The sequence below is a fragment of the Haplochromis burtoni genome, unplaced genomic scaffold, assembly GCF_018398535.1.
Source record: "Haplochromis burtoni strain Fernald_Lab_line unplaced genomic scaffold, NCSU_Asbu1 Contig_759, whole genome shotgun sequence".
Lineage (NCBI taxonomy): Eukaryota > Metazoa > Chordata > Actinopteri > Cichliformes > Cichlidae > Haplochromis > Haplochromis burtoni.
Window position 1 is genome coordinate 111,726 of NW_024583120.1, and position 7,031 is coordinate 118,756.

Here is a 7,031-nt window from a genome sequence, read left to right on the forward strand (position 1 = left end):
CTATTCTGTTTTCATTTTGTAAGATCGTATATGAGCATCTAATGAGGAAAATCTGTATCACCTGCTGTTAAAAAGTTTATACTCTTTTTCCTTTCTTTCTCTTCTTGTCAAAACAGAAATAAGTCTTGACTTGTTTGTATTTACCGCATAAGACATAAACAGAACCACCTGCTGACCATTTAAAAAAAATGATGTGTGACAATATATGAGCACTGATCAGTGTCATGGGCCCAGAAAGAACTGATCACCATGGTAATGATGTTCTTGCCTAAAAACCAACAGCCAACTTAACAGGATTATCAGGATGCCACCACAGAGTCATAGAAGGTCTTTAAAAGCGTTCCCTGGACTCCAAATGACCTCAGCCGCCTCAGCAGGTAGGGTCTGCTCTGACCCTTCCTGTACAGAGCATCAGTGTTGTGGCTCCAGTCCAGCTTATTATTCAGGTGAACACCCACTATCTCAATGTCCACTCCCTGGATGTTCACCGGTGTCAGTGTGGTGGGTCTGCGTCTCCGGAAGTCCACCACCAACTCCTTGGTTTTCCCGGCGTTGATCAGCAGGTGGTTCTGCTGACACCAGTCAACAAAGTCCAGAGTCCACTGTCTGTACTCTGAGTCGTCCTCACCTGTGATGAGGCCGACTATGGCAGAGTCGTCAGAGAACTTCTGTAGGTGGCAGCGTGGGGAGTTGATGGAGAAAAGTGTCTTGCCCAAGGACACAACGACCAGGACAAAGAGCCGGGGATCGAACCGGTTACAGATGCACTTCCCAACCCCCTGAGCCACGGTCGGTTAACAGCTCACTTCAGTTAACTGGTCCTTTCATTTCTAAAAGTAAGTTTGACATGAGTTTTAATTTTGACTTTCCTGCCTGTAGTACTGGATGTTCAGCTGAAACAATCAGATGAATTGTTCAGGAATAAGATGTCATGAGTCTAAATTTAAAGACATTTTAAGACCAAAAACTGTGTCGCTGTGCTACCCTGCCCCACCCCACCCTGACCTCAAACATTAACATCTCCAGATGTTTATTTTTGGACTTCATTGTGCTCATGAGTGAAAATGGCATAAAACTTGTTGAAACAGTATATTACTGTATTTCTTGTTTTTTGTATGTGTGGGGTTTTTTTCTCTCCACTTTAGTCCAAATTCAGTAAGTCAGAATTAAACCCAAATAGTTTAACCAACAGGTGTGCAAGGATAGATTATGTGGCATCATATGGAAGGACAAGACAACTAAATTTGTGATAAAGAAAGAGTTTCTGCTATGCATCCTGATCGGGATGCAAAGTGCATAATAAAAAAGTCCAAATGAAATACAGACTGCAGACTTCTCCAGCCTCTTAACATGGAAATTGTAGGTGACTAAAATGTGAATTTGATCACATCTGGTGCACTGAGGCATACTGACCAACCATACATTAGCTTTCGCTTAAAGTAACACCTGGGATAACGTGAAAGAAAAACAGCAGTTTAAAAGTTAAGCATAGTTGCAGTTTGTAGTTCAAGTCATTTACTCAAACATAAAAAAACAAGCTTCTAATCCTTCTTGTTAACTGCCCCATCAGAATGAGGGTTTTTCAGAATAAAGGACAAGAAGTGTTTGTAAAAATCAGTTTTTTAAGGTTGAAAACGTGCAACAAACTGTGGTTCAGAAAAATAAAAAATAGTGGTCACACAATAGACCATTTGACCTTTGTAATTTTAGTATTTGAACTTTAATCTGGCTTATTCCTGCAGTCGGCCTGAGTGTGTGCTCTCATCTTCGTGCCATCTTCCGGCTATAATGAGTGTTCTGGAGGCCTTATAGTTCCCAGGAGTCTCAGTGACCAGCAGGTTAATTGAATTAAAGGTTGCAGTAACAGTTTCTCTCTTGAGAAATCTGGGGAACTGGCAGACTGGCCTTTTCTTTTCATATTCACTTTCTTGGGATCTGATCATGTGCATCTGTGCATTACTGATTACTTCAGATACTTTGAATCTTATCTTTTTAATGATAATGGCTCCAAGTTTCACTTCTTTAAAATTCACTTGTGCACATCAGCACAAGCACCTCAGCTGTGGTGGAGGGGTGACGATCTGAGTGGACATGGACTCCTCTGTGAGGCCATCTGTCCAGTCAGAGTCCAGAGCTCAGAGAGCTGTGCACGAATCAATGCTGCAAGCCTCAGTGAAATGAAGAGTGGAGCATAACTCTTCCACAACAATATGAGAGACTGATGAAGAAAACCAAAATTTCCAGCTATTACTGCTTAAGAAAGCTCTAGTTGTGTCGACTAAGAAAAAAATATTTTTCAAATGATTATATGCAAACAAAAGAAATGTGAGAAGTCTTTTTGCAGGTAAACCTGGGTCAACCTGGGTCATTTACAGTTGCAGCTGCCTTTGTCTGTTAGTGTCTCACCTGGCCTGCTTTCAGTGCCATGTGAATGAGGTGTTAGTAGACCCAGTAGATCAACAGAACCCATAGATATCTTGCGATAAAGGTTATGGTCAAATACATCTCACACATTACAGTACAGATATTCTCTGAGTCTTTACCACCCACGGCTCCACTGGTTCTTTTTTTGTTTTTTAATTCAAGATTAATAAATTCTCCAGTTAAATAGACCTTATTCAAACATGCCATTATTACATTTCTGTAAATGAGATTACACCAAATGACAAGACTTATTTCTGATTGTGATCAAACTGAAACTGAAGTGAGTTCTCCCAAACTTCTCATATGTTTACATTCATTTGCACTTTTTAGTGTGTTTCACTGCTTTTTTGGTATTTCTTTTTTTAAATGTCAGTTTCCCAGAGTACACTTGAAACTCAGCAGGCAGAAGGTGATTATTAGCCCCTGTAGAGCTTTCATTACCACCTGTTATAATCAGTGTTGTCCTCTGAGCCCCATTAGCCTGTCTGTCTCTCAGAGGACTAATTACAATCAGAAATTGTTAATAAGTGTTTTGTTAAGATCCAGCTCACAGAGGAGCTCATTAATGACCACCTTTCTCTCAAAAACACTGATGCTCATTACCTTAGCAGCAAATACTATGATGAAACACGGGAACCACCAGGGGGCAGCATAGGCTCCCAGTGGTCCTAAAAATACAAAGAAGGAAAATGTCTGTGAAGGTTCTCAGTCATCCAGGTCATCGTAGTCAAAGGAGCTTGCAAAGAAAAGCGTCTGGACTTCTTTAAGTTGCTTGAAGACGTTTCACCTCTCATCCGAGAAGCTTCTTCAGTTCTAAGGTCAAATGGTGGAGAGTCCCAGATATAAACCTAGTGGGAGTTTCCCCCCACAGAGGGACAAAAGGACCCCTGATGATCCTCTAATCGCCTGAGCCAAGGTGTGAAACTGGGTGTGGGTCCCAATCAGCCAGAGTTTCGGGTGAGCTCATTGTGAAACCTGGCCCCACCTTATCATGCGAATTCCTGAGGTCAGATGGCCCAGGATGTGAGTGGGCATTAAGGCGTCTGGGGGGTCACTCCCACTAGGTTTATATCTGGGACTCTCCACCATTTGACCTTAGAACTGAAGAAGCTTCTCGGATGAGAGGTGAAACGTCTTCAAGCAACTTAAAGAAGTCCAGACGCTTTTCTTTGCAAGCTCCTTTGACCCCAAAGAAGGAAAATGTTTGACTTTGAGTGGACCTCCCTGCAGATCTGTCCTTTCTAATGAAGAAGTCACACAGTTTCCACATGTGGGAGGAACTATATCTACTTTTATTTTACTGTGTGTTCAGACATGAATAAGTTAAAATGCATGAAAAACGATGACAAATGCAATCTTTGAGATTTGAGAACAATAAGAACATGAGTGCACTAAAATCAATTATTAAGTAACATGTGTAATGGCCTTTTCTGATAAAAAGAGAAATATCAGTTTTCTGGTACAGTTAACCTTTTCCTCTGTTTGAAAAACTTCATTTAAATCCACATCCAGTCATACGATTTTTACACCTTCAATTATTCAAAGAGTAAGAAGTCTTAATTCTTTATTTTTAAAATATGAAAAACAAATATTCTGCTGGAGTCTAGCTGCCCTTTTCAGTTTCTGTCATCCTTGGTTTCTGTTCAGAATCAGATCTTTTCTAACCGAACTTACATTTCCACAGGGGAAACTGACTAGAGCAGGGGTGCAAGAAATAAGCTTACAAAGAGTCCAAATTAATATTGAGTAGAACTTAGTTCAAGCTTCTCATGTGGCCGTTTAGGAAAATGAATAACTGTGACTTTATGAAGCTTTAGAAATATAAATTTCATGTGATAAACATTTTTCTTCTGAATGCTCTCATCATGTTTTTGATAGAACGTGTCGAAAGTAAGTTCTAGTAAGTACTGTGGAAAAGTAGAGTACTTTTGGAAGTATCCACTTAAAATAGCTACAGTAACAGTCTATAGCAGGGGTGTCGAACTCCAGGCCTCGAGGGCCGGTGTCCTGCAGGTTTTAGATCTCACCCTGGGCCACCACACCTGAATCACATGATTAGTTCATTGATAGGCCTCTGGAGAACGTCAAGGCATGCTGATGAGGTCATTTAGCCATTTAAATCAGCTGTGTTGGATCAAGGACACATCTAAAACCTGCAGGACACCGGCCCTCAGGGCCTGGAGTTCGACAGCCCTGGTCTACAGTCTAACAGAGGAAACAAACCTGACGTCGGCCAGACCGGCTGCAAAGTTTTAAATGAATAATTGTGTGTTCCAATCATTTGAACCCTCCTGTTATGTTGGTTTCCAGGAGCATCAATTATGCTCCTCGGTTAATTTGACCCGGGTCAGAAACACTGGTATTGATTATTTTACAATTTTCTTTTATAATTTTGATTTTCTTCGTTTTCTGTAGTGATGCAGATGACATGTGACATCTCTTCTGTTCTGGGTCAGTCTGACCCTCAACATAACAGGAGGGTTAAACCTCTGATAATGGGACTAAAAGCAGTTTTTGGTTTTTGCCTGAACTGTTTAATTCTTATAAAGTTAATGCAAAATGATTTGAGTCATTGAATTAAAGCTGAAAGTCTGCAATCACATGTTGATTGTTTGATTTACAATCCACTGTGGTGCTGTTCAGAGCCAAAAGTACAAAGTTTTGGTTTCTCTGGTTATAAAACATCTTTCTGTGAGATAGGGTGACCATATTTTGGCTTCCAAAAAAGAGGACACTTGGCCGGGTCATGAAGAACTTTAATGACTGAATAAATGTTCTTTAAACTGCTCTTGCAACACAATTCAGTGCATGAAGAATCATTTTCTTCTTTATTATTCGATTGTTATTGCTCTGCTTAGATTTTTGTGCCTCAGCCAACACATTTCAGAAGTTGGAAGGCAACAGTCTCTGTTTCTGGTTCACGACAACTTTTACTGTACAAGATTACTGAACAGACTGTGGAACAAGGTGAGGCTTCATCCACAATGAGAAAAACACAGGTAAATGTTAAAAATTGACCAGATTCAAAATGTTCCAGCACCAATCGGACAATACGAGGAGAATCTACACCATAAACTGACACATGTACAAAAAGCCAGAAGGATAAAACCACACAAGCTCCTCATCTTCAAAACTGTAAGTGGTTAAACAACCAGGTGGAGTCACCCAATGACGGCACAACATTTGTGGGACTTTTGGTAGTTGCTCAGCAGATGTGGCACCACATGCTCAGCAGTAAAAACCTCCAGTTTAATCTTCCTGCCGGGGAAGTCTTGGAGGTTTTGGATGATGTTCCAAACAGAAGAACCACAACCAGAGGGATTTTGTTTTACTGAACTCCCACAAAACTGCCTGGTGTCTTTGAGGGCTTCATGTTGAACATTGTTGGTGTTTGGCTGGAAGCAAATAGAGTGACACACTAACACACAAACCTAGCGATGACTCCTCCAGAAAGATATTCCACTCTTTGTATTTCTTTTTGCAGGATTATGGAATATCAGATAAAAGCTTCTTTGTCTCAGACTTGAACTGAAACAGATTCTTCATGTGCTGTTAGATATTTGGCTTTAAATCAAAAGTGTTTTGTACCCAGCTGGACACGTTGGAGCCTCCCTTACATGGCCATGTGGAAGTGCTCTGCTTCAAGCTCCTGTTTGGTTTTATTTCTGCTCTGCTGAGCATTTTTCTGCTTACAGCCTGACGTCAGTTCTTGTCCTTCTAAATAAAAAGGGAGGATCTGTACAGTCATATTTGCCTTTTCATGTATGTGACATTCGAAATTTAAGACCAAAGGTCACAACATGAAAAGCTCAAGGATCACCGGTATCACGTTCAACGTTTTTCACTTATAATGTCATTTCTTTTAGAAACACAATGATATTATTGTGCTCTGACTCTTTCAGGAGGCCTGTGCAAAAATGAGCTCAATCAATGCATCAATGCATGATAGACAAGTGATCATGTAATTTTTCACTGGTCCTGGGACTCAGTTGGAGCCATGTGATTTTTTGAATGATAAAAAGTCCATCAGGTCAAAGAACATTTGACTGGACTTTGTCTCATGCTGCTGGTAAGATCATTGCTTCATCATAGAAAACATTACTGAATATTAATGAACTGTTTGTTTGAATGCTGTTTTTTAAATTACCACCACACCTATTTTAGCTTTTTTAATATTTAATTGGTTCAAACAAACATTATTCAGCTTTGTGAGCGTTTGTGAGAACTTCTGCTTTTGTTGGCTTAAAATCCAGGTTTTGAAGATAGTAGATGCGACGTTTTGTTCACCTTGTGTTTGCATACCCAAGACTTATAATCCCATGTACAGTGTTTTCTGCTGTGTGCAGTGCTGCTATGGATTTATGTATTTATTGCAAAATGACAGTAACATTCTCTAATTCCTGCTTTGGGGTGTTTTCCATTTGTTTTGGAGGCTGAATTGATTGTGAAAGTTTTCTCTTGTTGCTGGGAAACTGTCAAGAAATGATTGCAGCAAAAAACAAAGTACTCATTGAAGCTCTTTTTATTTTTTTGGGTATATTTTGAGGAAGTCTGACAGCAAAATGCCTTCCACAGAAAAGAAGAAAGGCTTTTCCATCACATTTACA